This window comes from Schistocerca nitens, chromosome 3 (genome assembly GCF_023898315.1).
Source record: "Schistocerca nitens isolate TAMUIC-IGC-003100 chromosome 3, iqSchNite1.1, whole genome shotgun sequence".
In the NCBI taxonomy this organism is placed as follows: domain Eukaryota; kingdom Metazoa; phylum Arthropoda; class Insecta; order Orthoptera; family Acrididae; genus Schistocerca; species Schistocerca nitens.
In genome coordinates, this window is record NC_064616.1 from 858,429,569 (window position 1) to 858,440,113 (window position 10,545).

General features: G+C 44.8%; 1 non-coding gene across 1 annotated transcript; it reads right to left on the reverse strand.

Moving 5' to 3' along the window:
• Positions 1-5,897: 5,897 nt before the first annotated feature.
• Positions 5,898-5,970, reverse strand: Trnaa-cgc (transfer RNA alanine (anticodon CGC)). The gene has a single exon. It is a non-coding gene; the product is annotated as a tRNA-Ala (tRNA).
• Between the last annotated feature and the right edge of the window lie 4,575 nt (positions 5,971-10,545).

Consider the following 10,545-nt stretch of genomic DNA (forward strand, 5'->3'; position numbering starts at 1 on the left):
CACATCCATGCCCGAGGCAGGATTCGAACCTGCGACCGTAGCAGTCGCGCGGTTCCGGACTGCGCGCCTAGAACCGCTAGACCACCGCGGCCGGCCTCTAAATAAATGCCTTGAACTTTATGAATAATTTCTAAAAAAGGAAACCAAAATGCATAAATGTGTTTAAAAAAGTATCACATGTTCCTGCAGGAGGTAGTATGGGTCAGAATTAGAGGAATTGTCACCATAATTATATGTCCGGTTCCAATGGCTCTGAGCACTATGGGACTTAACATCTGAGGTCATCAGTCCCCTAGAACTTAGAACTACTTAAACCTAACTAACCTAACGACATCACACACATCCATGCCACAGCCTTTCTGTATATTCTCTATCTCTTTGGTCACATTCTTCTTGTCGCTCTACCAAATTTGAGCCGGCCGGTGTGGCCGAGCGGTTCTAGGCGCTTCAGTCTGGAACCGCGCGACCGCTACAGTCGCAGGTTCGAATTCTGCCTCGGGCATGGATGTGTGTGATGTCCTTAGGTTAGTTAGGTTTAAGTAGTTCTAAGTTCTAGGGGACTGATGACCTCAGATGTTAAGTCCCATAGTGCTCAGAGCCATTTGAACCATTTTTGAACCAATTTTGTGTGAGGTACGAGAGCATGCTGAGAAATAATGCATCCGCTGTTTTTTTGTAAGGGTTTTCAAATAAAACAAACGTTATTAACGTTCTATATCTTTAGTCTTCATGTGTATGTACTTATTTCTTAATATAATTACCCTGGCGACGAACACTTTTATCCAAACCATAAACAATTTTGTTAATATTGTCACTGTACAATGCTTGAATTTGTTGACGAGTCACAATCTTATCTCTTCTTGCACCGTTTCATTACTATCAAAATGAAGTCCTCGAAGGTGATTTTTAAGTTTTGAAAAGAGATGAAAATCGGATGGGGTCAAGTCGGAGCTGTATGGAGGATGATAGATGACAGTGAACCCAAGGCATCGGTTTGTTACATAGTTAAGTTACACAGCGCCATGTTAAACGCTACAATTCGGAGCCCTCTAGAGGAAGAGGGCAGCAATTATGTCCAGATCAAGAATAACGAAGTAGAATGTTAATAACGATGTCTTATTTCGAAAGCCTTAAGAGTTTTCACATTAAAAAATTCGGATGCTTTGCTTTTCGGCAGCCGTCATAGGTTGATAAGAATCATTTCACAATAAACTAACTTATTAAGTTAACGAAATATGGCATTTAACCCCTACAAACCAGAAGTGGATAGACGCCACGTTGTTTTCGACTTTACTGAAATTTCAACCGGTTTGCCACGACATCGTATTTCTTACGGGACTAGGAATTCGATAAACTGCAGATTTCCGATAACTGTAAAGTACTGGGATCGAAATCATTACCTTACTAAACACGATATTGCAAGAGAAAAAGAGTCTTTTGGCATTACTGCCTGGGAAGCCCGAAGGTACAGAATCAACTGACCCGATGGGTTTTCCTCCTTCTCGCCTTATAGCCTTTCTCTCGCGATGTGTGAGGATTTTTTCTGGAGTGTACCTGTACTGTAGCTGGTGTCCCTATAGTGTGGTATTTTGATTATGTTGTTTGACGATGAGAGAAGGAAGAGGGTGAAACCCAGTGTCGGCATATAATCGCCTCGAATAGCATCAAGGATGTCGGTAAACTTAACGCCCCCGTCCGACGGACGGATCACCTTTAACAGTGTCACATTGTCTCACTCCATCAGACATTGTGGAGAGGTTTGTAATTTAAACCAGAACACTGGCGCATTATCGGCTGTTGAGGAACGTTACGCCACCTGTTCTCGTCCTCTTGCCAGCGAAATACGGAAGGTGAAATTTTCTAAATTTCTTCCACTGCATGAATTACAACCGACTACCTCACAGTTATGCGTTAGGAACGTTAGCTAAGGAGTCGCGAATTATTTTTCGAGTCCTTGTAAATTGTCCGCAGCTCGTGGTCTTGCGGTAGCGTTCTCGCTTCGCGCGCTCGGGGCCCCGGGTTCGATTCCCGGCGGGGTCGGGGATTTTCCCTGCGTCGAGATGACTGGGTGTTGTTGCGTCGTCTTCATCATCATCATTCATCCCCATTACGGTCGGGGGAAGGCATTGGCAAACCACCTCCGCTAGGATCTTGCCTAGTCGGCGGTCTCCCGCATCGTCCCCTACGCTCCTCGGTGTATGGGACCTCATCATCATCATCCTTGTAAGTTGCGGACAGGACTTGAGTGACAATAAATTGTGATCTGGCTCCTTCCTAACGTCGTAAGAAGTGAAAGGGAGTAGAAGCCCTCTGCAGATACTTAGAATATGTGAGTGGAACGAAGAACGGAGAGGATTATCGTGATACTATAAAGTATTCTAGATTTCAAAGAAGTACTGTATAAAAAGTTCAGCAATTTATGTCACATATATACTTTACTGGAAGAATCCGCATCAGTATCTTAGTGGTCATCGTAGCTGATTGGCATGTGGAGGACTTGAGTTCGGTTCCCTGTACTGCTAGGGGCTTTTCCTTGGTGGGACGGATAGCTGCACTCAGCCTCCTGATATGCCCACTGAGGAACTACAGTAGCGGCTCCAGGTCACGAAAACCGACAACGAGCGGGAGAGCGGTGTACTAACATCACTCCCCTTCATTCGGTATCCAGTAACGCCGTTGGCAGAGGATGACATGGCGGTCGGTCGCAACCCATAGGCCCGCCAGGGCCTGTGGACGGAGTTTACGTTTTCCACCATAGTAGGAGAGGTGTCGTACAGTGAATTTACTCTTATGGATTACTCTATCAATGTTGGTTCCTAGCCAACAGAGACGAGCACTGTTCCACGACTAGTGCTGCTTAGTTACAGAGAAAACGTATACACAACCTCACAAAAAAGGGAAGCACGCAGAAGAAATGATCGGATGAGAATACTGGAAAAGCTTGTTTTGATCTATAGTGTTAATTATGTATTTTCCTTACTGGCTAAAGGTTTCGGTACACAGCACCATCCTCAGGCCATCCCATGGCACGCACCGAGCGAGGTGGCGCAGTAGTTACGAGGGGCGTTTGGAAAGTTCGTGCAGAAATAAAAACTACTTACGTGTTTGGGGTAAACCTTTTTTATTTTTCTACATAGTCTCCTTTTAGACTTATAGACTTCGTCCAACGCTGTTCTCATTTGTCGATCCTTTCAGAATAATAGGAATTGTCCAAGTCTGCAAAATAGCTATTAGTTGCTGCAATTATCTCCTCGTTTGAATAAAATCGTTGTCCCGCCAGCCATTTCCTCAAATTGGGGAACAAATAGTAGTCCGAGGGAACTAAGTCTGGAGAATAGGGGGAATGTGAAACGAGTTGGAATCCTGTTTCCATTAATTTTGCGACCACAACTGCTGAGGTGTGTGCTGGTGCACTGTCGTGATGGAAAAGGACTTTTTTGCGGCCTAATCGCCGGAGTTTTTCTTGCACCCCGGTTTTCAAACGGTCCAATGACGATGAATAAAATGCACCTGTAATAGTTTTACCCTTTTCCAGATAGTCGATGAGTATTATCCCTTGCGAATCCCAAAAGGCAGTCGCCATAACCTTTCCGGCCGAAGGAAAGGTCTTCGCCTTGTTTGGTGCAGATTCTGCCTTGGTAACCCATTGTTTACATTGTTGTTTGGCCTCACGAGTATAGTAATCTATCGATGTTTCATCCACAGTGACGAAACGACGCTTAAAGTCCTGCGGATTCTTCCTGAATAGCTGCAAACCATCCTTGCAACACTTCACACGATTCCGTTTTTGGTCAAGCGGGAGCAATCGCGGAACCCATCTTGCGGATTGCTTCCTCATGTCCGAATATTTATGCAAAATATTATGTACCTGTTCATTCGAGATGCCCACAGCACTAGCAATCCCACGCATTTTAACTCTTCTGTCATCCATCACCATATCATGGATTTTATCAATGATTTCTCCACAGGGCGTCCAGAACGTTCAGCATCACTTGTGCCCATATGGCCATTCCGAAAATTTTGAAACTACTTACAAACTGTTCTAATCGAAGGTGCAGAGTCACTGTAGTGTTTATCAAGCTTCACTTTAGTCTCCTGAAGCGTTTTGCCTTTCATAAAGTAATGTTTAATCACCACACGAAATTCTTTTTCGTCCATTTTTAGCCAATCACTCAACTTCCAAACACAAAGAAATAGACCAATATGGTTGGAACTTGGTGTGCGTTCTTTCCAAAGATGCTACTAACTAAACATGACCTCGATACGCGCAGGTGGTGCCAGCTCTCGGACTTTGCACGGACTTTTCAAACGCCCCTCGTAGCACAGTGAACTCGCATTCGTGAGGACGATGGTTCAGACGCATGTCCAGACATCCAGATTTAGGTATTCCGGGATTTCCCTATATCGCTCCAGGCGAATGTGGAATGGTTCCTTTGAAAGGAATCCCCATTACGGTCGGGGGAAGGCATTGGCAAACCACCTCCGCTAGGATCTTGCCTAGTCGGCGGTCTCCCGCATTTCCTTCCCCATCCTAGACACCATCCGAGCTTGTGCTCCTTCTCTAATGACCTCAATGGTGACGGGATCTTAAACGCAGTCTTCCTTCTTCCTTCCTTCCCTGGCACGCAATCGCCACGCCCGCTTCTCAAGTAGGTGTGTCAAGTACTTTGTCAATATATCTACGAGGGTTGGAACTTTAATAGTGGCAACTATTTATTTACAGCTCGTACAAAATAGATACGTGTTTCAAAGTTTTACTGACCTTCAAAGTAGTCACCAGCACTGTGTATAACCCGTTGCCAGCGATGTGGAAGTCATAGGATACTCTTAGCAGTGCCAGTTGTGTTGACAGTTGGATGCCGCGGTCTATTGCCCGACGAATTCGTAGCAGTTCTGAAGCGAATGCCGTGAAGTGTTTCCTTCAGTTTAGAAATCGAGTTAAACTCACGAGAGCTTAAGTCAGGGGAGTGCAGTAGGTGGTATAGCACTTAGCAGCCCCATCACTCAAACAGATCAGCAAGAGCTTGCACTGTACGTACTTTAGCATTGTCCTGCAAAATGATGATCACGTCGTGCATAAAGTGTCATCACTTCTGTCTCTAAGCTGGTCGTAGGTTGTATTCAAAAACTGAATTTACTTTTCCTTCCCTTCGTTGTACTAATAGAACTGTTTAGTGTAAGATTAGAAAAAAAGTGACGTATAAGGGCGATCACAAAGTTTCCGTTCGAAGGTCCTACAATCCACAATCAGAATGCCTACCAAGCACAATCGCCCGTGAAGATTGAGGCAAACATTTCACCGACGCATCAGGTTGAATATAACCGTTTGGCAAAACACCATGTCCTGCTTCGTGAAGAAGTCCGTAAGTGCCTGCGACAAGAATCTCCGGCCCTTCAAGGCCTTTTCAAGGGACCGAAAGCGCGGTAATCGCATGGCATGGGGAGATAACAGGACTATACGGCGGCTGCTCGTGTGTCTACCACTTGAGATGACTTAATGGGGCCGGCCGCTGTGACCGAGCGGTTCTAGGCGCTTCAGTCCGGAACCGCGCTGCTGCTACGGTCGCAGGTTCGAATCCTGCCTCGGCCATGGATGTGTGTTATGTCCTTGGGTTAGTTAGGTTTAAGTAGTTCTAAGCCTAGGGGACTGATGATCTCAGATGTTAACTCCCATTGTGCTTAGAGCCATTTGAACCATTTGACGTAATGGGGCTGGATAAGGTGGTGGTGGTGGTGGTTAGTGTTTAACGTCCCGTCGACAACGAGGTCATTAGAGACGGAGCGCAAGCTCGGTTTAGGAAAGGATTGGGAAGGAAATCGGCCGTGCCCTTTCAAAGGAACCATCCCGGCATTTGCCTGAAACGATTTAGGGAAATCACGGAAAACCTAAATCAGGATGGCTGGAGACGGGATTGAACCGTCGTCCTCCCGAATGCGAGTCCAGTGCGCTAACCACTGCGCCACCTCGCTCGGTAATGCTGGATAAGGCTGGCCTCCCAGATCGACCCGTGTCTTGTGTTGAGTCGCGACCAGTACAGTGCTTGACACACCATTCCACAGCGGTGGTTTTCTCCAGACATGCTGCCCCATACACATTCTTCATTCTCTGATGGAAGTCCACTGGCGTGTTTCCTTCGGCAGCTAAGAAAATAATAACACCACGTTGGTCCTGTTTGGACGCATTTGGTAATAACGTCGCCATGGTTCACGTTTCCGAGTTTACCGAACGCCCGACGGAAAGACACGAATACCACACCAATCACCGGCCGGGGTGGCCGAGCGGTTCTAGGCGCTTCAGTCTGGAACCGCGTGACCGCTACGGCCGCAGGTTCGAATCCTGCCTCGGGCATGGATGTGTGTGATGTCCTTAGGTTAGTTAGGTTTAAGTAGTTCTAAGTTCTAGGGGACTAACGACCTTATCAGTTAAGTCCCACAGTGCTCAGAGCCATTTGAACTATTTGAACCACACTAATCCGTTCCCTACATGTCGGTGTTTATATACCCGCATCGGAGTCGCACTGGGGTGCATATACGCTGCAGGTTGGTTGATTCAGGGGAGGAGATCAAACAGCGAAGTCATCGGTCCCATCGGATTAGGGAAGGCTGTGGACGGAAGCCGGTCGTGCCCGTTCAAAGGAACCATCCCGGGATTTGTCTGAAGCGATTTAGGGAAATCACGAAAAACGTAAAGCAGGATGGCCGGACGGGGATTCCAAGCGCCGCCCGCCCGAATGCGAGTCCAGTGTGCTAACCATAGCGCCACCTCGCTCGGTCCATATACGCAGCAGCAAAGCTCTTAAACGGCAACTTTTTGATCGTACCTTACAACTCGCGTGCAGTAGGGCAGACAACTGGACCGCCGCCTTAGCCGGTTGCGATAACGATGCTGCCGCGCGGGATTAGCCGAGCAGTTTAAGGCGCTGCAGTCATGGACTGTGCGGCTGGTCCCGGCGGAGGTTCGAGTCCTCCCTCGGGCATGGGTGTGTGTGTTTGTCCTTAGGATAATTTAGGTTAAGTAGTGTGTAAGCTTTGGGACTGATGACCTTAACAGTTAAGTCCCATAAGATTTCACACATTTTTGATAACGATGCTGACCGATAGGTGGCCCTGCCGTACGGTGTTCATCAAGTTCGTGATACTGTAAACCTCGATTTTTCGAAAACGTTTGGGAAGTGCATCGTAGTACAGAAGCATTTGTTGCATTCAAGTATGTACTTCAGTCTTGACGTAAATGAGCAAAATGGATAACCCGTTGGGTGTACGTTTCCCTTGCCAGTCTGCCGAATAGTCGTCAATCAGCACCTCAGTCGCCAGGTAACTCAGCGTCTACCGAAAGCGCAGAAAAGTGTGCAGCGCGGCGCAATTACCTGTGGTGCTTTCATCGTACATGAGTCTGACGCAGCCCGTTCTGAGCTCCTGCTGCAGAGAAGAGATAACGCGTACCGCGTCCCACGCCTGTGCGTTTGGCAGGACCAGCAGTACCAGCATGGCGACCTCGTGGATGACCCTCATCGCCAGCCGAGGGTTGGGAAAGCAGTGGCGGACCGGCGCTCTGTGATTAACGACCGCCGTGGCAATATTAACCTGCCACTCAGCTATCCGGCTGCGCACCCGTTGTTTGGCCTGACAGTTGCCGCATGATTAAGTCCTTCTCTTTGAACTCGCGCGTCCGCTTACCCACCAGCTGCGCTGCAAATAATTAATTTGCTTATTTACTACAGCAACACAGTCCGAGTAAATCTCGCACAATTTTGACACGTTCGAAGCGATTACGGACGGCCGTATGTAACCAACCAACAAAAAACTTTCGCACTTAGCTGCGTTAAAGCTATTCCTCAGTTTCACACATTTCTAGCTTATTACAATAATATATTTTCGAATGCAGTGATAGAATATTCGGAGCACATGTGACAGTCTCATACAACATCTGCCTCGCCCGGAGCAGACTCTCCGTTCATTAATCAACATTAACTGATTTCATGAAAGCCTAGTGCATGGTGAGTGAAGCGGATCGGAATCTCAATGTAAACAAGTGTAATGTGCAGCGAATACATAGAAATAAAGATCCGTTATCATTTAGCTACAATATAGCAGGTCAGCAACTGGAAACAGTTAATTCAGTAAATTATCTGGGAGTACGCATTAGGAGTGATTTAAAATGGAATGATCATATAAAGTTGATCGTCGGTAAAGCAGATGCCAGACTGAGATTCATTGGAAGAATCCTAAGTAAATGCAATCCGAAAACAAAGGAAGTAGGTTACAGTACGCTTGTTCGCCCACTGCTTGAATACTGCTCAGCAGTGTGGGATCCGTACCAGATAGGGTTGATAGAAGAGACAGAGAAGATCCAACGGAGAGCAGCGCGCTTCGTTACAGGATCATTTAGTAATCGCGAAAGCGTTACGGAGATGATAGATAAACTCCAGTGGAAGACTCTACAGGAGAGACGCTCAGTAGTTCGGTACGGGCTTTTGTTGAAGTTTCGAGAACATACTGTGGGGCGGCGGTGGAATTTTTACTTGTTTATATAAAATGTTGAATGTTTTTCCTGGCCAATGCACCATTTGTGGGGCGGCGTTGTTTATAATGTTCCTATTATTTGTGCTGTTTTTTGCCATTCTCAACACTGGCTCTCTAACTACAATATTGGCAACCAGAAAGTGATTAGCAAAACGTGAAGCCTGTAATTAGAATTCCTAGTGCCCACTTCATCTGAGAAATACACTTATAGCTGCAGCTTATAGCTCTGAGAAACTAGGAGATTGTCTGGGATTCATAATCAAAAAACGATTTTCTAAAAATTGTTCAGTATATTCTGAAAGTTACAGATAAAAAAAAAAGGAATCCACACAATTCAACTACCAGAGCAGTTCATAGTCTAATGCGCTGATGCAACTGTAACTGTCCAAATTAAATGTTTAAGTGAATGCTCGCCATAATTTGACGATTAGGTTCATCAAACGCCACGCTAAATAATGGTAGAATGTTTGTCCCGCGACGGCACGTGAAAATACGACATACGCAAACTGAAGATAGATAATTAAAGTCATCCCAGATTAACACTTCTCTCGAAAATGATTTCATGGTTACGCGTATCCCGAGTAACTTAATATGGCATCCGAGGCGGTTCATAGCGATGATACCGACGCGGCGCGACTCCTGACACAGATGGTGTGCTATTCAGAGTCTGGAGAGAACTGGGGCCTTGCTTCCTCACGCAGCGTTCTTATATATAAAGCCGCGGTGCGGACGGCTAAGGGAATGCCTGATCAAATCGGCTCTCCCGACTAGCCGCTGGGCTAGTAATGCACCACTTTAAGTTACCGAATAAATCATAGCTTCTTTTGCTGATGGCCGATGAAACTCTCAATTTAAATGTGCATTCAACACACAGGTAAGTAATCATAATAAAAGTTTGACGTGGCTAAGTTAGATATTTTGGGCGAGAGAATTAATTTAATTACACTACACGCAGTAGACGAGCTCTGAACTTGCCCTTTGGAGATACGCTATCGCTATAGTTTTATAGTTATTCAGTTGAAACTTCTCACATCTTTATGATTATAGCGGATCTCCATTCTACTTAAATATGAACATCCTAGCCTTATTTATTAGCCTACTTAATCTATCTTACTTCCTTAATTTTTAAGAAAAAAAACAGAAAATCATGAATTTCAACTAAAATCTAAAAGGTATCTAAATATAAATTTTTAAGTCTCTAGCTCTTTTCTGTTGCGCCAATGATTTTTACAGAAAACGTCTAAATTTCGAAAATGGTTAAAGTTATTGAACTGACATTCAACACATATTAATTTAGATTTACTCCTGACATGCTAGAACCGTTTCAGGTTATTTACTTGATTTTAAAAGTATTGTGCAACAATTATGGCGTCAGAGCTAGTTACAGCGGACTGGCTGGCACACAATGAAAAGACTGATGTGAATTTACTACGGCGTGAGTAGGCTGCTTCCCTACGTCACCCTCTACTTAAAATATTTTTGAATGTTAACGAACGAAAAAAAAAATTTAATTACAAAAAGGGAAGCAAGAGTACAGCTCAACTCCCTATGAAAATTAAAATTGAAATGTAAACATATAGAAATATTAAAAGAAAACTGATTACCTACTTTAATTATTTAAATTACTGGCATATTCACTGCCTCTTAAGCAACATTATCACTCAAAATTTAAGTAAAATCAATGAAACACTTTGGCATACATATTGCCTTAGACAAACAAACACATAAAATGTGTAAAATTATGAAAATCTTAAATACATTAAATACATTTTTACATACACAAATTCAAAGAAAATAACACAGTTATTCAAGATATATAAACAGATGATTATATCTTAGCAGTATTTTCTAAACCTGAAAGAAAATTTCACAAATCATTTTTACACACGTGGTTGTAGCCGCATTGGCTGGCGTTCTACACTTCCATTCACAAGGGTAGAGGAGGGGAAGTTGCTATGGTGTGCGTCCTTCACGTTCACTCTAAATTACATGGGGAAAGGGGAGGGGTCACTGTGAGTTGTG